Source organism: Dreissena polymorpha, chromosome 9 (assembly GCF_020536995.1).
Source record: "Dreissena polymorpha isolate Duluth1 chromosome 9, UMN_Dpol_1.0, whole genome shotgun sequence".
Classification (NCBI taxonomy): Eukaryota; Metazoa; Mollusca; class Bivalvia; order Myida; family Dreissenidae; genus Dreissena; species Dreissena polymorpha.
In genome coordinates this window covers 37,773,479-37,795,262 of record NC_068363.1, presented here as the reverse complement: position 1 = coordinate 37,795,262, position 21,784 = coordinate 37,773,479, and positions in this window count along the sequence as shown.

Below are 21,784 nucleotides of genomic sequence, written 5' to 3'. Positions count from 1 at the left end.
TTGAATTTCGGTAAGAAGGGACTTCTTTCAAATTTAAAATACTGTAAAAGCGGAAAGTCTCGTCCCTGATTAGCCTGTGCAGTCTGCACAGGCTAATCAGGGACTAGACTTTCCGCACATGAATTAAGCCCAGTTTTCTCATAACAACACACATATAATTCACTGTTCTTAACTTCTATATTTAGACCTTGCTCTCTATATATTAAACATTATATTCTCTATATATTGGACCTTGTTCTTTATAAATTAGACCTTGTTCTTTTTATACTTTATACATTAAACACGATGTCCTCTTACTTGACCTTCCTCTGTAATACAATATATCCTCTATATATTTTAATAATGTGTCATTAAAAATGAATGAAATAATAATAAGTGCTGTACCTTTGTTTATCGAAGGTTTTAACATGGTTTTTAGTTTAGATGTGTAGGAATTGTACCACAAGGGTGACAGTCTGCGTGGTTTAATTATAAGTGTCTGAAAGACTTTGTCATCAATCATATTTCACATTTGACCATGTTCAACTTTTATTTTGGCTTTTTTTTCAGTTGCTTTTGAATGCTTTATTAAATCGAAATTTAATCATTAATTCTGCTATAATGTAAGTTTGTTTTCACTTTCTGGAGGTTTATAAGAAAAACATTTATTTTGTGTCCCAAGTGTACATGTACAACATTTGTTAACCAACTTCAGGCTAACATTGAAGATTATTGGAGAAACATTTTGATTAAAATTGACATTAATTTGAGAAGAGGAAATGCATTTTTGTAATAATGTTATGGTAAAGTCAAATATACTTCCCAAGTTCCCACACATTATCATTTATATGCTTATATTTTTCTTCTGAAGACAAAATATGGAGACATACCCATATAATAAGAGTAGTTCACCCCCAGAGTGAAGAAACCACCTTTTTCTCTTGGAGATTACACCCTTCTGTGTACTTCTTTCCAGAAAATTGGTGCCTTTGTTTATTTTTTAAAAGCTATCACCTGTCCATCAAACATGATAAAAATTTAGTACACTTGGGACAATGCGATATTTGTCTTGCAAAAAAAGTTCACAAGGTTTTGGCATCAAATTTTCAGTACATCTAGTGATAAGCATTAATGGTTTGAAGAAAATGATGTAAAACATTGAAAATTCTATCTTATGAAAAATTTAAAATAACTTTCTTGCAAAATGTACACTTGGGACAGGGACAAATTCTGACCACATTTAGTATTCAGCTGTTCAAAATTTACATGAACAAATAATTGTATAAATACCTGTACAAATGTTTAGAAAAAACATGAGACAGGTTAAAAGGACACTTTTTGCCTATAAATATTGAAGCACTTAGATAGATTTATTTCGACATAAAATGCATAGATTTACATGGCAGCATGTTATATACACAAAATAAGTAATAAAAAACAACCTGCATGTATAAACAAAGCCATGTCAATCAACATTATACGTTAAGGATTGCACAATAAAGGGTTTGCAATTAAACCCTTATTTCCATTGTGGTCCTTAAGTTATAATATTGTATGACATAGGAGACAACGTTTTATATCACAGTATATAGTAATATCACAGTGAATAATAATGAAAGACATGTGACATATTTAAGTTACACTAACCTAAATGCATAGAATATATTCTGATAAGTTCTAGACTAGACAATTATTAAGAAGTTATCACAATTTAAGTGTTTAAAAATTAACATAAAATTATTTGCCAAGCTAAAGAATAATCATACAGCAACTAGATAAGACACAATAAATCTATCTATATTGACATTCAAGTTAAATCAACAGTAAGAAATCTTAAAGAGATGCACATTAAAAATCTATCTGGCTTAAAAAATGCTCCCTAACACTGTGTTTAAAAGATGGAATACTTTTGGCATCTCTGATATGCTGAGGAAGAGAGTTCCAGAGAGTACACCCATTGAAAGCAAATGACTTTTTGCCAGAACCCTTGACCCTTGGAATGGCAAACCTATTGCAATCATGCATGTTTAGATCAGTATTAGGAGAGTCTGACTGTGTTCTAACTCTGAACCTAGTTTTCTTATTGTGAATATTACTGACTGGAGTAAAATTATCTTCCATATATAGCGGAGCCAACTTAGAGCTTATTTTAAAAACATGACAAAGTGTGATCTGGTTTACTCGACTTTCAATAGGCAACCAGTTAAGTCTAGTAAAATGTTCTTTACCAATGTGAGACCTAGGATGTAAATTTAATATGAACCTGATAAGTTTATTTTGGGTGACCTGTAACTTGTTTTTTAACATTTTATGATGCCACCTCTTAATATACGTGAAGAGAGTTGAAAATTGTGGCACAAAATTGACAAGAACATCATTGCTTTGAACACTTGCTACAAGAGATATCAACCTAAGTTAGAAGCATTGTTTTATTTTTCTTAAAGCATATGCATTTTTATATTCATTTAATGATGGCAATACCTAATATTTCTGAAAGTTTTATTGAAGTATAGAATTGAAAATTGCCTTTTACATAAAATGTCACGCAAAACCAGTACACTTGGGGCAATTTTAAGGATATTTTTCAATATATTTTGTTAAAGAAGCAAGTTATTGAGAAGAATTTTCCCATTTAAGTTAATCACATGGAAACACTTCTGTAAGATAGAAAAAGAGCTCAAACATGCTTAATGGCAAGAAAATAAATGCATGTTTTATTTAGGCTTCATTATTTTTTAAATCACCCATAGGATATGATGTGGCACATGTCTTTAAGGAATATAAAAAAAATCAATCATTTTTACCCGGAAGTTGGCGCTGTAATAAATTTGCTATTCTGTGTGTTCTTTTACCAAGCTTGATAAGGAATTTTTGAAAAAGCGCCATGGAGATTTTCTTTCACCATAAAAAATAATAGTTCACGGATTCAAACCATAATTCTTGATTAATATGTTGCTACAGTGGATTCCTGTTCTTAGCATACCATGTCAGCAAAAATTATGCTAATAACAGGAATATGCTATTAACAGGAACACACACTTTAGCATAAATATAGCAACTGGGGGCATACAATAAGTCAAATCTGTTAATAATTGATTGCCAAAGTGAAATTTAAATTCAACATTGTATATGATTGATGTTTAAGATAACTATTTATCAAATGGAATTGTATTCTAAGGTATTTGCATTTGCATTTGAGCATATTTTTGCAGATTTAAAGCATATTTTCTTGGCATTCTGAGACTGTTCTATGCTATAAAGACTTTAAGTGAATTCTGAATATTGGGGTTAAAAATTATGCTATTAATAGAAGAAAAATACATTAAAATTTAAGAATTAATCTGTGCTTTGACATTCTATATCAGAGCTCCAGATAAAAATTTGGTCAAATTCTTATTTACTCCCTATTATAAAAATTAATTCTTATTTTACCCCCTATTTATAAAATTAATTCTTAACACTATATTACCAAATAATTTTTATGCATTGTTTTTGACACATCAGCAATCCAACATTTTGGTTTATAGTCTTGGAAAAGCCTGGCTTTCTTTTCCGTTTCTTGCTTTCCCATAATCGGACAGCTCAAAAGACCCCACATCTATCTTGCTCATCTTGCTTTTTTTGCCTTCCACGCTTCGATACACCGCTTCGGTCGGCCATTTTGATTTTTTATTTAAAACAGTAACTGTCACTTCGGCTTAGGTCATAATGGCATTTTGGTCGCCGTTAAAGTCATATCAAAAATATATATTTAACATTTAATTTTAATGACATTTTGAATATGTATATTGTTTATTACTTGTGAATAAAAATTACGATAAGTGTAATTAAAAAAGTACAATAAACAGTAATGACTCGCCTGTAATACCAGGAGAACAGAATCGAGACTGTTTGGCCTTTCGACCGTTCTTAAGTGTGGCCCTTCCTAACAGCAAAGTGACGTTGACTTAAAGCTGTAGTTTTAATTGAGCGCCTCGACGAGTCAGACCTGGGATGAAATGTTTACCATATATAATTTGCTACTGGAAGTTTTACGCACGTTCGAAAATGTCGAATTCGTGTTTTATTTTTTCAATGCATAACTTTATGCAAAGGTTTTAAAGCTAAATCGTTATTTAAGAAGTTTTATTCGTTTTTACGCCTTTACGCATGTTATCTGGAGCACTGCTATATATATTTTTTTCCCTGCAAATTGCGTTTAGTTCCTCACTTCTGGTTAAAAACAAACCTGTTACCCTCCGATTGACTGTAAATTTTAACAGCAAACTCCAATACATATTCCTGTTTGTATTCTTGTATGAAAATGTCCACAACATATGGGCGTAGTTACATGGGGACTGAATATTCAAATACATGTAGGTTAAGAAGTACAGTAAATGACATGACAAAATGCTGTTAGGACATATCATCATCCTTAATTCTAAACCAGCTATACATGACATTATTCTTAAGAGGGGCATTTCAGAATAAAGATAAAAAGATACAAACGATTCGCAATGGAAAAATTATTTCCTGCAAATATTTTTTATCGAAATTATTTCCGTCAAGACATGTTGTACAATAGCATGCCATGGTTAAAATGAGTGTGTAATACAATGCCTAATCTCTTTCTGCAAAGTTTGGGAAGTCTGCTTTAGGGACATTATAATGGAAGGACAGATGAAAGGTAACTCATTATAGTGCCACCAATGTAATTATTATGCATTTTTTTCGCAGTTCAGAGCTGAAAATAACATCCCAGAACTTAATTATGCACTGCCAAGTTATTCAATAAATAGTAAATTGTAAACATTTCAATTATGAAAAATTAAACAACTTGTAATTCAGACACAACTCACATTTTACCTGTTATTAGCTTTGAACAAGCTTATAGGCCTCGGTGAAAAATAATTTACATTGAAATTGAGAAAAGTCCTCGAGAACTCAGTGCCCCAGATAATTATTTGGGAAATAGGGTTTTCAACCATTGATTTTGAAAAATAGGGTGATTCCATTCTTCATATAGAGTGAAATGAGTAATAAAAATGCATACCTTTAAATAATTGCTGATTTACTTCCGTTGACGCTGCACACTTGTATTGATTCAATAGAACTGTAAACTTACTATCATCATAAATTTTAATAAACTGATGTTTCGTAATATCTTTAATCCTTGAAACTGTCCATGATATAAACTTTAAAAAATGTCGACAATTTCTAACCAATGACATGCCTTTTTATACTTTTGACAGATTTGTTAAGTCACAGACTTTCCATCATGTTTTTTGGATGTCAACTCAACTGCTGTATGCACAGTTTCTAACAAAATCGATAACACGAATGATTCGGCACTTATTGGATCTTGCTTTCTTGATTCGAAAAAGTTTGCGATCAGCTGATATTTTGGCGCAACAATCTCGGATGTCTTTCGACCTCTCTTAGCTGGTTGCGTTTTCAATACTCATGATATTGTATTTCTTTGCATTTTTAAATATTTTAATAGGGTGAAAGACGCAGATACGCAGCTGATCTAGGGCACTGAGAACTGGTTAACAGACATGATATTTTGGATAATTGTAAAAGTTAGGACAGCAGATATACATGTATGGGGAGAACAAGAAACGTAAACAATGTTAACCAGAAAGGCACAATCACAGGCAATCGGCACCTGTGTCGGAAGCAATTATTAAGAATCATTAAGAAAGTAAATCGATAGAAACAGAGAACCTACCCTTGCGCACCCATTGAGCAATTCTTATCACAGGTGGTTAGCGTGTGGCTATGATATTAATTAGTGAAAACATCATTTTGAATGATAAATAATCATATTATAACGAAAAATTAACTTTTCTGAAAAAAAAAATATTTCACTATCAAATATATATATAACAAGGTATGCAACTCAAAATCAGCCCAAAACGGGGTGCATCGCTTTGAACAGCCATATCTTCATAAATTTTGCAGCGATTTTCACGATCTCGGTCTTATTCAACGCAGAAATGAATTTCCTTTCTGGAAATGTATATGTCTTGCAATATTTTAACAAATGCTGGGTCAACTTTTAAGAAATAACACGATACACAACACGCATGACCCAGTTGACAGTGATCATGTATTCTTTATGAATGAAATCTCCAGTTGTAAAGACACACCTCCGCATTGGACCAATGAAATCACTCGTATGTTTAAAATGTCAGTTAGTTGAAATGTATGTAAACAAAGGTTTCAAACGGCGCTGGACAGTTAGTCTTGATGCAGAATGTTACGACAAGAACGGTAATAATGTTTTTTCATACGTTTTATTGAATTATGGTATCGAACTACATGAACTTTATAGGGAAGTTGCCCTTTACTCCGTGAAGATTTCAGTCTTAAAGTAAGCATGATCACTGTCAACTGGGTCATGCGTGTTGTGTATCGTGTTATTTCTTAAAAGTTGACCCAGCATTTGTAAAAATATTGCAAGACATATACATTTCCAGAAAGGAAATTCATTTCTGCGTTGAATAAGACCGAAATCGTGAAAATCGCTGCAAAATTGATAAAGATATGGCTGTTCAAAGCGATGCACCCCGTTTTGGGCTGATTTTGAGTTGCATACCTTGTTATATATATATTTGATAGTGAAATATTTTTTTCAGAAAAGTTAATTTTTCGTTATAATATGATTATTTATCATTCAAAATGATGTTTTCACTAATTAATATCATAGCCACACGCTAACCACCTGTGATTCTTATCAGTCATCGTCGTGATTTTCGCAAAAGTTTTAACCACAGGTGGTTAGCGTGTGGCTATGATATTAATTAGTGAAAACATCATTTTGAATGATAAATAATCATATTATAACGAAAAATTAACTTTTCTGAAAAAAAATATTTCACTATCAAATATATATATAACAAGGTATGCAACTCAAAATCACCCCATAACGGGGTGCATCGCTTTGAGCAGCCATATCTTCATCAATTGTGCAGCGATTTTCACGATCTCGGTCTTATTCAGCGCAGAAATGAATTTCCTTTCTGGAAATGTATATGTCTTGCAATATTTTTACAAATGCTGGGTCAACTTTTAAGAAATAACACGATACACAACACGCATGACCCAGTTGACAGTGATCATGCTGTCTTTAAGACTGAAATCTTCACGGAGTAAAGGGCAACTTCCCTACAAAGTTCATGTAGTTCGATACCATAATTCAATAAAACGTATGAAAAAACATTATTACCGTTCTTGTCGTTACATTCTGCATCAAGACTAACTGTCCAGCGCCGTTTGAAACCTTTGTTTACATACATTTCAACTAACTGACATTTTAAACATACGAGTGATTTCATTGGTCCAATGCGGAGGTGTGTCTTTACAACTGGAGATTTCATTCATAAAGAATACATGATCACTGTCAACTGGGTCATGCGTGTTGTGTATCGTGTTATTTCTTAAAAGTTGACCCAGCATTTGTAAAAATATTGCAAGACATATACATTTCCAGAAAGGAAATTCATTTCTGCGTTGAATAAGACCGAGATCGTGAAAATCGCTGCACAATTGATGAAGATATGGCTGTTCAAAGCGATGAACCCCGTTATGGGGTGATTTTGAGTTGCATACCTTGTTATATATATATTTGATAGTGAAATATTTTTTTTCAGAAAAGTTAATTTTTCGTTATAATATGATTATTTATCATTCAAAATGATGTTTTCACTAATTAATATCATAGCCACACGCTAACCACCTGTGGTTTTAACAGCCGTTAGACATTTATGATCGATTTTCTTATTAAGCGAATGGCAACAATTTTTTGATCGACTAGTTTGCAGCCAAAATATAAAGCACTTACCGCGTGTCAATGTTAAACTTTAAACAGGTCGTCACATGAACTTGCAGAAGATGTGAAAAAGGCACCATCATGGCGGCAGCCATTTTTTTTCCAAACAAACCAGTTTTGCACCAAATGGCAAATATAACAAGAGTTCTGATTGGCTAATGCCATAATCTAAAAATAAATGCTGGTCGAGCAGGATTTTTCTGCTCGAGCAGAAAAAATGCTGGTCGAGCAGTAAATTTGCTGCTCGAGCAGTATTTTGCTGGTCGAGCAGCATTTAAATGCTGCTGGAGCAGCATTTTTTTCTGCTCGAGCAGAAGTTAAAGTTTCGACCCCTTTGGTATCCCATAATAATTGGTTTGTGCTGAACACAGGGGCAATAAAACCACACATCTATCAATAAACAAGATTATTGAGATATCTTTTATTGAACACCGCGATAAAAATGCTCAAACCACGGACTCTAGATTACACGGATAAGAAACATGGCAACATTCTCAGAATCATCACTGCTATATGTGTAATCACCTAACAATTCGTCTAAAAATAATTTATATATTTGAGTTGAAGACGAGGTACTGCTGTATAAGTCTGAATAAACTATCTGTCTGCCTGTCTAAATCTAAGCCGTCATCGTCCCAGAGAAAAAATCTGATTTTGAATAGTTAGACATGATGCCCTGATGTCAAAATACGAAATGACCCGCGTAACACCGACCGTGATTTTCAAGAATCTTTAATAAATTGATAATTTAAGGTAAATAACATTTCATATAATTATACATAATTACCTCGTTGATAATAAACAGCAAACGATGAATGTTTTTGATACCCATTTTATTTCAAGTATGCATGCAAAGCCGAATAATATCGAGAGGGTCCGCTATATACGCTGTTTCATCATAAATTTAACACCCTTTCTATGTTATAAACAAGAGCTGAAATCGTTAATTTATTAAGATTCATTTATAATAAGCTTTATTGATATGTTTCGTGAACAAAATACTACAATATATTCCATAAAAAAATATAATAATATGGCAAAGGAAATTCAATGGCCGGTTTCTAAACAAAAGCATAATCGCCAAGACCGTAGATTCAGTTCAGTGCGTTAGGAACGCGCGCTACTTTCTTTCGCCTTCATTCCTTAATTACTTTCGTTTTTAAACATTTTTTTTTCATTCGTATACAAAATTCTATTCTCCTAAGCAAGATGTAATTTTTAAAACTGAACTCCAAATATAAACGCTACAGATTGGTATTAAGTACGAACATGTCAACCGTAAATCTAGATTCTAAAACTCCAAAACGGTATGATATTTGCAAAAGTTAAAGTTATAACTCGCCGGGCTGTCGAAATCAGAAGAAAAACTTAATATCTATTTATTATTTTATATATCTGTTTACTACGTAACGTAAGCTTTCTAATGATATATAATTTGTCAAAATCGGCTGAGAAATGAAACTATAATTCTACATAAGACTTGAGTGGGTACATCAAAATGTATAACCTCGGCGCTTCACTGTACGCTAATTGTAAAAGATCGATAGCCACAACACGGTAAAACGCGCGGTGGTAAAACATAAAATGTGTATTTCTTATGTTTAACTCGCTATAAATCCATTAATAACAACGGGAATATACTAAAAGTTATTTTTTTTTTGAAAGAGGAATTAATAAGCAACAAGATAACGTATAAACCAATAAAATCGGATGAATAGTTTTTGCATAAGATTGAATTTACTACAGTAAGGGTCAAATACTCGATTCATCTCCTATCAATATACACTCCGTGTTCACTATTATTGTTGTTGCTGATAGAATAATGGAAATAGAACGAAATTTAAAGAAATTTGCTTTGTTTATATTTTGATTATTTTTGTTGAGTTACACAGACGTGTACATCACGTGCAATTAAATTAATAATTTATTAAATTTGTGAGGCCTTTATTTTTATTAACACACGAACATATCTACGAACATAAGTTGCATAAGCCTTCAGACAAATTCAATGAAGTTGAAATCCCGGTAACTGGCGCCCTTCGAATGTCTACAAATGTCGCATATAGACCGTTCCATAATTTAGTAATTACCCAATTATCTCCCCTGAATACTCTCCGCGTCCGCCATTACACTACTGCCAAACAACCGGTAACATATATAAGAGAGTACCGATTATTCAACGGGTGAATTTCTTTCTTTTTGTAAAACTTTTTTGTGTGTCATGCAAATTGTATGAAATAAAGTTTTTTCTGCTGGAGGAGATGTTTAGCTAGTGTTATAACAGAAAAATGTTTGAAAAACGTGCATTTTTTTTAGGTATTTGTCTAGGAAAATAAACACGTTGACACATTAAAAAACCCATTTAATTAAACTAAGTGCAATATTTATTATTTGATTATATGCATCAATCTTAAAATCGCGTAATCCTTTGCATTCCAGTGTTGAATTGCCGGTTTGTTCTGCATAATCCGATTATCTCGTTTTGATCAGATATTATCCAGACTTAACTAACAACATGGCGTCATCCCGGGGTGTCATAAACCACACTGGGTGGCAGATGACAGTCTGGTCATTAAACACAATTGATTATGCCACCATGTCTTCTCTTTCTGGTAGTATTAAGCAGTCATTTGGTTTAATATTTTACCCCCGACATACTTAACAGTTGCGTTCATTAGATATGTTACATATTGTACAAATTAAAAGTGATGTCCAATATAGAATATCAGAAATTGTACACTTTCTATTACTCACGTGTTTATCACACTAACGTACTCATGCCATTCATAATTATATTTTTATAATTAGATGTATTACTATTGTAATTTATTGAAGCTTTTCTGCAAAAAATATTACGGCTTATGCATAGAGCTCTTTGTTGTGTCAAATTGTTGGCCTTTCAGTCTTCAGATAATCTTTAATTTGATGCTTATGCCGCGTTTTTAAAGTTGAAAATAAATGTATTAATAAATTCGTTTGGCGCTTAATAATATATTTTTGAAATATTATTTAGGTGTTTTTTTCGGAGTTTTTTTTGTGTGGATTAATTGACTAAACATTTGGTGTCGTTATCCATATGTTTTGCGTTACTTCAAAGACCTATAAAATACATTTTTTCAGTATTTTTTAGCTTTATAGCTGTTAAATGATTCACAGATGAAAATATAGATATATCACATAGATCGCATTCTCTTCATCTCCGAATAATCACATAAAATATCGTCAAGATCAATATCACTCTCTCATGATAAAAAGCTCGTTTTTTAACGTGACAAAATTCCATCTAAAAAAAAAAAAAAAATAAATCCAAACCACAATTTTTTTATCTTTGATATCAGAACAAGACAAATAATGGAAGGCGTATCAAAAATATCATACCGTACTTAATATAATATGTTATGATTTTGGAATGTAGATTTTCACCAAATGAGACCAATTACAAACAATTAGCGGTAATTAATTGCGCGAGAATCTTTAATAAGTATTAATTAAAATATAAATTGCTTGATGTTGTGGCTATTAACATCAACACAACAATACATGCGTGAATTGTTTGTGAAACGTTAAAAGTAACAAGTCTAATCAAAGACATAGTATGAGCGACTGAACCGGCAAATTTTCGCCGATGATTACCTCTTGATTACAGATATAAAAAAAACAAATACACGAAAGCATTTTAAACATTTTATTTGTAACAATCAATCTCAACTTCAAACAATCATTTAAACAACAAAAATGTGATAATCGCCTCACATTAATTCATTAAGTACTTTATTAATCCGAGAACGGTTAAGCCGGTATTCTCTACGTCTTTGGATTTTGGAATCGCAGACTCGCACCAGTTAGCAGCAGTGTAATGGCGGACAGTCACGTGACTGACAATATGGCGGCGGTCAATTTATCGATTATGGAACGGTCTATTGATAAGTTAGTCAACAGATGCCACATTCATTACATTTATATATTAAGTTGACATATTTCGCAGGTATCCGGAGAGGCGCCCCTCGGAGAAGTGCCCCCCGGAGAGGTGCCCCCTTATTTTAAAGGGGGCGGAGAGGTTCCCTCCCATCAAATCTGGAGGGGCGGATAAGTGCCCCCCCCCTGTCATAATTAAGAAGGCGGATATCTGCCCAGTCACAATTATTCAAGGGGCGGATAAGTGCCCCCCTGTGTCAGCTTCAAGAACTATGAAACGACGGTCATCTTCATCGCACCTTTTTACCGTAAACAGTTACACAAACAACAATTTGTTGCTAATGAGGACTTTAATGCAAATGGTGTGCAATCAATTTCTTATGGCGAGTAAAAAGTGAAAACAATACCCGTTACATAGTACACGTATATTTCCAGTTATTGAACTGAATATTACATATTTTCTACAGCCATGTGATAATTGTATGTAAGTCCCTTTGTACGCATAACCATTCACTATACATGAATGCCATGTGCAAGTCGTGTTTTAATAAGAGCGCGAAACATAGTTCGCACCTTTTTAGAACGCGCTTTCCCAAAATAATGAATATTCGGACAGACCCTGTTGCAGACCCCTGGTTTAACATGGATAACAGTCCTTTCCAACGGCCTTTTGTTTTTTCTTAAAGCGGCCGTCCAACAGAATTTGGCATGTATTGAAGCTTGTCATTTAATGCTTTAAATGCTTTATATTGATACGTTTAAACATTTGAACTAAAAGTCTCCAGTAAAAAAACAAGAATACAATTTAAAAAAAAGGAAAAAAAAGTAACCCTCAACAGGGATCGAACCACTGACCTCTGGATTCCTGGAGTAAAAATCCTTCCGCTTAGACCACTCGATCATCCACGCTCACATTGAGAGAGGATGTATTGTTTAGCTATATAAGCAATCCTCGTAGTTTCCCAAAATATCGAATCGCGTCGATACGACGCTTTATCTGTTGGACGGCCCTCATATCGTACTTCATTTCTAACAAGTTTGCATGGCAAAATAAAACTTAGTTACGTGTAAAAAATATGATGGGTTAATTTTTCATAGGATGAGGACATGGATGATAACACACAACAAGGTACAATCCAATTCTATAATGAGTTCGACACGTATAATGCTTTTATATTTCATCTTTTAATATAAATAATGACCACCCTCGCGAAACCGTAAGTAATCTGTTTTCCTTCTATATCTATATTGGCTGCGTTTTTCCTATATGCTGTCAGCTGCCTTCCTACTTACGCACTTAATTTAAAGTAGAATTTCAAAATATTTAAATAAGTTGAAAGCAATAAAATGTGTATATACATTAATGAAATATATTTAAATACAACTTTATATTCTTTATTTAAAGATCGTATACATTTTTGTGCAATAAACCTCCCGGAATCAAGATTCATTTAAAATTGTTTGATATTCCGTTTTAAAATGTTCTAGGTTCCTTAATTCAAATAAATAAATTTGACATACAATTCTTTCACGAGTTCAACACGTAAAATGCTTTATATTTCATTATTTCAAATAAATAATGACCATCATCGCGAAACAGTGACCTAATTTGTTTTCCTTCTTTATATATATTGGCTGCGCTAAAAGCCGCGTTTTCCCTATATGTCTATATTGGCTGCGCTAGCAGCTGCCTTCATACTTACGCATAAATTCACAGTAAAATTTTAAACTACTTTAATATGTTGAAAGCAATAACATGTGTTAATACATTAAAAAAACTTTATTTTCTTGTGTATTTACATATATTATACATTTATGCATAATACACACCCCGGTAACAAGATTCAATTCAAACTGTTTTAGATTCCGTTTTAATATGTTCTTAATTCCTAAATTACAATAAATACAATCAACATTAAAATTCTTTAATGAGGTCAACACGTATAATGCTTTTATATTTCATTATTTAAAACAAACATAGATCACCATCGCGAAACCGTGACCTAATTTGTTTTCCTTCTATATCAATATTGGCTGCGCTAAAAGCCGCGTTTTCCCTATATGTCTATATTGGCTGCGCTGTCAGCTGCCTTCCTACTTACGCACTTAATTTAAAGTAGAATTTCAAATTATTTAAATAAGTTGAAAGCAATAAAATGTGCATATACATTCATGAAAATATTTAAATACAACTTTATATTCTATTTTATTTATAGATCGTATACATTTTTGTGCAATAAACCTCCCGGTATCAAGATTCAATTCAAATTGTTTGATATTCCGTTTTAAAGTGTTCCAGGTTCCTAAATTCCTTAATCCATCTAAATGCAATACACATTACAAGTATTTAATTAGTTCAATATAGCCAATAAGCTATATTGGCTGCGTATTCCTTCTATTTCTATATTGGCTGCCTTTTCCAACGATATCTATATTGGCTGTAACGATGTTGTTTTATGACCCGATAACGCAGCCTGCAATTTGCAGCCTGTGCTAAAAGCTGCGTTTTATACACACCACAAAAAGCAGTCAACCGATTTTGTTAATTATCTGTGTGAGTATGATATTATATGCCTTAGTGAATCATGGACAAACAGTAATTACGCCTTAGTGAATCATGGACAAACAGTAATTCTAACATTGATATTGAGGGATACTCAAACCCTATTCATTCTTTCCGAAAGTATCAAAATTGCAGCGCAAAACGACCAAGTGGTGGCCTTATTGTTTCTATTAAAAATAGTATAAGAAAGGGTGTAACTCTAGCAAAAAATACAATCGACTGTATTTTCTGGGTTAACTCGATGAGATTTTTTTCCCATTTTGAATGATTATTTTTTTATTTGTTTTACATATACATATTGCCCCAAAATCATCTCCTGTTCATAACATGTATAACGTAAATATTTTCACCCAACTAGAGCAAGATATTCTATTGTTCAATGATCGTGGGAAAATATTTTTAGCAGGTTACCTAAATTGTAGAACTGGTAGTAAACCGGATTATATCAAATTTGATCGAAATTTAGGTGATGATGACTTAATTGCCATCGATACGCCCACACCTCGGATTTCTCGTGATACCAATTAAAATCGTTTCGGTGATTGTTTTTACTTGATATGTGTAAAGTGACAACTAGTTAACGGTCGATGGCCGGGCAATGTAGGAAATTTCACATGCATGACCCTTAACGGGACAAGCGTAGTAGATTATTTGTTTACACATCGTAATAATTTAGATTTTTCATTTTTTTGTAGTTTTCACCCATTTTCAAATCATGCGCCGCTTTTCTGCTCGTCGAAAGTGAGTCCTTGTGTATCGGAACATCACTGGAAATGGTAAATCGAAGTATTATACATCTGATAAAAAAATATGAAAAATCGTTTAAAAGCGATATAACAAATAATTTTATAGGTACCCTTATACATAATATAAACATTGAAATCCACGGAAATGGATATGTTAATTGTCTGACATCGATATTTACAAACTTTTTATGTAAATACGGTAACTTTTTATGTAAATACGGTAATACATATTTTGAAAAAAAGCTGTGATAATCGAAAACCACGCTTTCAAGATGCAAGTAACTCAAAAACAGTGATTTGACGACGAATGTAAACGTAAATTGAGATTATATAAAAAAAGCCATTAGGCAATTTAACAATACTCTATCGGACGCCGACAGAGCGGAATTACATAATAAGAAACAAGAAATATCTTTAAAAAGATATTCGGCGTGTATTTTCTGTACCACTTATCGTAAAAAAAAGTTCTGTTGCAGTAAAACTTTTGTGGGTTATAGCATTACGTTTCAACAGATATATTCAAAACTTGACATGCTCTTTAATTACACCATACACATTTATATCATACCAAACTGTATATTTCGTTGTTTCCTTTCCTAAGATAATGATGTTATGTGTACGGACGTGATTTCACATGTCCATATGCATAAACATATACTTTTTCCCTTTTGATTATTTTTTTCTCTAATTCCATAAGCTTAGGCATGTTTGTTTGTTAAGTACGGCAATACTTTTATGATGATTCTCGAAAGTAGGCATGAGCAGATAGCAGGACCCGTGTCGTAAGAGCACTTGAGAATACGTGAGTTTGCCCACGAACACATGGTAAGGTTAACTAAATCTCCGCGATATGACCTAATATCGGTTGAAAACAGCAAACAATATCCAACAAACGAATGAATTATCAAACTAAGTATGTGCACTGAAGTGGCTCTGTAATTTCTGTTTGAACAGTTTATTAAATATGCAAAATGAGTGCGCACGCATTTGAGCGAATTTCATACATTTCGTTTGCTTCTATATTGGTTGGATACCATGCTCGCTATAATGTTTACAAATGGCAAGTTAGAAATAATTCGTTTTCTTTACACTCATGATCGCGTTAAACGTTAATTATACACGTTTTCATTCGCAATTTATTTACAGAATCACTACAAATGTCAAATACAATACAGAAAATACATAGTTGTTTCATTGAACTATAAACATATAATGGATTGAATATAACTGATTTAAAATTAACGTTTTTAAACTTTTATTAAATCTTTTCCCAGAATATGCTGTCTTATGTATAGCTGGCGACGTATTGATCTTACACGGCCGAGAAACACTAGCTACGCCTCTACAAAGAGAGCTGTTGGGAATCGTGAATGCGTTCAATGTATTCTGTCTATTTTGAAGTGCTGTGTGGTCAATGTTTAATGGGGCTTTCTTTCAATTGACCAATGTAAAATTTGATTTTGTTCATTCGGACCTACTGGCGGGAAATTTCTTTTTTATTCTATTGGCTTTCTGTAAAGGTCATGAAAGGTCAAATGTGACGTTAAACAGCTAGGACGAAAAATCACATTCATTCAATAATCATTGCCTAATACATTGTACATGTTAACAAAACTCGGCGTTAACAGCAAAAAAATAACGTTAAAATTAACGCAATACTAAAAATAACTGTTTGATACAAACGTGCTTATTTTAACCAGTACGCTTCGGTATTACCCGCTGACTGGATTTGTTAACAGAGCATTATAGACTCAGGTGACATTTCAATAACCAATCATATTGCCGCCTTCACAAATGTTCAATAACCAATCATATTGACGCCTTCAAAAATGGTTTTGATAATAGAATCAAGACAGACAGACAGACAGACGTTTTTATTCAAGACTTGCACATAGTACATCGTCTACACACATATATTTACAACTAATAGTCAACATGTTAAGACATCCATATTTCCGTATTTTGTGATGAGAAAAAAACAACAAAAAACAAAACAACAAAAAAATCAACCGTTGTGAAAAAGGTGTTAAGTTAACATAAATGATCATACCATTTCTATAGTGGAGATGAACAAATATCGAATATGTTTTTGAATTTTCAGAACATATGTATGCATATGAGATTAACAATTTTTTAAATAAATACAATAAATACAATTATTTGCTCTAAGTTTATTTTAACACAGCTAACAATTTTGAAATAAATGCCAATAACATTTGCTGCAATTAATAAATTCCAATAATTGCTCCATTTGTATCCTTACATAAATAAATCAGCAAACATTAATTTGTATTCGATACATCTAAATTTTCAGACCGCATGGTAACTGATTCTTATATAAAAAGTGATATTTTAATAAGTTCAGCTCTGTTACTGGATTTAAGTAATTCTAAATATTTATAAACTGACCTTATATAGTATTTACTTTTGATATATTTTGTTCTTATTGTTTGGTATCTGGAGCACACACAAACAAAATGATATTCATCTTCTATATCGTTTGTGTTACAAATTAAACAGTGTCGTTCCTGTCTTGGTGTGTTATTCCTTGCATATCTACCTGACTGGATACGTAATGGATGTGCCGACATGCGCAATCTACAAAAATAGAATCTTAGACTTTTTGGGAGAACATCCAGATACATTTCATACTCAAGCGTTTGTTTAAATTGCATATAGATTTCTAAAACAGAGCTCTTTTCTAGGGTACCAAACCATTCTTGTTTAAAGGTGTCAATTACTCGTTGTTTAAAAATATGTACAAATTCTTTAGGGTTAATAGTATGAACGTTATTAAAAACATCTGCAAAACCATGATTTTCCAACATCAGCTTAATATGATAAACCCAGTTACGGTGTCCTTTAGAACAGTTATAAAGTGACTTCGTAAACCTTTTTTAAAATAATATTTTCTGTAGATACTAGCTTAAACCAATAATTTAACATACGGATGTACCTATTTACATATAGTGGGTATCTACCCAAGTCACCGTACACTGTGGCATTACAAGTATAAGGTTAAACATTTAGAATTCTTTTACAAAATTTTAAGTGTATTCTTTCGATTTCTGTTGCTTTTGAATATCCCCATGTTTCTGCTGCATAATTTAACATAGCTCCAACAAAGGCATCGAATAATTGGCAATAAATTCTAGGTTTTAAATCAAATTGATTACACTAACTTAGTAAAACATTCATGGCTTTAAGCGCCTTACCCACTAAATGCTCTTGATTCAGATTAAAATTACCAGTATAGTTAAACACATTCCCTAAGTAATTAAAAGCATTAACTACTTCAATTTTTTGCCCATTATAGTGCCAATGTTCAGATTCTAATAAACCTCCACGTTCGTTTTTTCAACATTAACCTTTAAACCCCATGAATCACAGTATTGATAGAGCTTATTTAAAAGATACTGAACTTCAGTAGGTGTTTTGCCTACAATGGCCATATCATCGGCAAAAAGCAAAAGTATTAATACAATATCATCAATAAGTATACCAGATTGAACATCTTGTTGTAGGAACATTTCTAAATCTTCAACAAATAGAGAAAACAATAATGGGGACATTACCTCCCCTTGTCGTAAGCCAACGGCATAATTAAAATAATCAGAGTAGTTAGTGCATGATTTAACACATGATTTTACATTAGAATACATATCCTTATTAATTCTTAAAATTTTGCCCTGTATTCCAGATTTATACAATTTCAGCCACATACCATTTCTATATATTGAATCAAAACATTTCATCATATCAACAAATATAACATAAAGCCTTTTGTTTTCAAACAAATAATTATGAACTAGTGACAAAAGAATAAATATTGCGTCAACTGTAGAGCGCCCCTTGTGAAATCCAAATTGGGCGTCAGAAATTATATTATTTTGTTCACATACATGCTCAATACGTTTATTTAAAACTGTAGTGAATATTTTAGATAGGCAACTGACAAGAGTTATGCCCCTGTAATTATTAACATCAACAGTTGAACCTTTCTTATGTAATGGGATAATTATTCCCTTTGTCCACTGCTCGGGGAAAAAGCCCGAGTCAATGATTGTGTTAAATATATCACACAAATGACCTGATAAAATATCAATGGTTTCAATAAAGTACTCGTTTAACAAATGGCCACATCCATAGGCTTTGTTACGCTTCAGCGATTTGACAGCATTTATGATTTCTTATGTGGTAATCCGATTATCAAGTTCAGGGTAAACAGTATTTGGTATATTAAAGTCATTGTTAATATTGAAATTATCTGCCTCTTCATTTTTACAATCGAATAAATTTCCCCCTAAATTCATAAAATAATCACGTAAATCATTTAATGGTATATTCCCATTCTTTTTACCTGAAAATGATTTAAAGTGCTTCCAAAAATCCTTTGGTCGACTGGTTTTCATACGTTCGAGTTTACGCATCTGCTCCTTATAGTTAGCATTCTTTTTCTTCCTTATTATCTGTTTATAGTGTGTTTTACATTCGCATAAATTAATTCTGTATATTTCCGATTTTTCATTATTAAATCTATTTAAAGTGTTGATGTAAATATCTCTAGCGGTTTTACATTCCCTATCAAACCATTCAGTATCCACGCGCATTGAAATATTCATTGAAATAGGTGTTGTCTTTAAAAAAAACATTTTTTGGAAAACAATGGGTTTGCTATATCTTGTAAAATATTTGTAAAGTCACTAAGCGTACTGTCGACAGACAATCTATCTGTACAATTCGAGCTATTAACAATCGCATTTAATTTTGACAGATTTGCAATAACACCTGATCGAAATTGATCTCTTAACTGTTCATTCCATTTCAATTTTGTTTCTGAAAAAGACGTGTTGACTGCGATAACATTGTTACATTGTAAAGAAAACAATAATGGGGTATGGTCACTCCATTCAGTAAAGCCAACAATCGTGAAACTGTTAATTTGTGCAAAATTGCGATCGCAGGTAAGCAAATAATCTTTAACAGAACAACCGTTATGTGAAAGAAATGTGTAATGGTTCGAATCGCCTAGTCGACCGTTTACAATGCGTAAACCGGTCGCTTTACATAAATCCACTAATTTAGTCCCGTGGTTATTGTGCCGTACATCAATTGAGGCCCTACTAGAGGTGTCATCCGGACTGTAATCAATATCATCCGTGCAAACATTAATTTTATTATGTATAATACAATCATTCTTTTGACCCACCCTACTGTTAAACTCTCTAAATATATAGATTGCTCCCAAATTGCTGTACACGTTAATATCATGTTCTAATGCGTTAAAAAGGTCGACATTAAAAGTATTATAAATTGGCGTATCTTCACCCCAAATATAAGCACCACATAGATAAATGTTTTGTTCAGTATGATAAAAATCTCGATCAAGCTTAAGCCAGACTATTGTATCGTAACTACTCTGAACTACTTCAATCCCATTTTTTAAATATTCCTTGTAATACAATATTAAACCGCCACTACTACGTTTTGCATTTCTATGTTGATATTTCCTATAAAAATTATGAGAAACATAACCGTTCAATTCAATGTCAGAGTTTGCATTACACCAAGATTCATAAATAAAACAAATATCATTTTTACCTAATATATTAACAAATTCGGCACTCTCTTTTTTGTCCCTCGTTAGCCCGTGAATGTTCCAAGAAATAACTGAAAGTTCATCTCCTGAGTAGTCCTACTGGCTCACTGGTCGGCCATCGATGTACAGTGTGTCATAAGCAATCCAGGCTTTCTTGCCATCCCTCTTTGCTTCCTTCATCTTAGGAACGAGACGCCGCCGTTTCTCCTGAATCTCCGGAGGAAACTGTTCAAAAACATCAAGCAACGCTGTGGATTCAATTAGTGTGAACAAAGGCTGTTAAATTTGATCGCTTAAGGTACACCAATTGTCATCCATTTATAATTTACCTTACTGTATTTTTCTCGGTCATCTGTCTGAAAACTATCTCCTTACCAAAATATTCGCTACATTTGCTTATGCTAAAAGCCATTTCACTAGTTGGACCCAGCGGGACTGATAAATAATCATAAATGTATTGTTGTTTATTTTATTTGGAAGTAAGCTGTTATACGACATATTCCGATCTATGCGTCGTTACGTTTTGATTAAAGTCATAAGGTCGTTTCCACTTGAAGTTTTAGTTTTTCTGACATTTTGCTTCTTGGTTTCATTCAAATTTCTCAAATTGCAGTTGTATTTACTTTTGATATATTTTGTTCTTATTGTTTGGTATCTGGAGCACACACAAACAAAATGATATTCATCTTCTATATCGTTTGTGTTACAAATTAAACAGTGTCGTTCCTGTCTTGGTGTGTTATTCCTTGCATATCTACCTGACTGGATACGTAATGGATGTGCCGACATGCGCAATCTACAAAAATAGAATCTTAGACTTTTTGGGAGAACATCCAGATACATTTCATACTCAAGCGTTTGTTTAAATTGCATATAGATTTCTAAAACAGAGCTCTTTTCTAGGGTACCAAACCATTCTTGTTTAAAGGTGTCAATTACTCGTTGTTTAAAAATATGTACAAATTCTTTAGGGTTAATAGTATGAACGTTATTAAAAACATCTGCAAAACCATGATTTTCCAACATCAGCTTAATATGATAAACCCAGTTACGGTGTCCTTTAGAACAGTTATAAAGTGACTTCGTAAACCTTTTTTAAAATAATATTTTCTGTAGATACTAGCTTAAACCAATAATTTAACATACGGATGTACCTATTTACATATAGT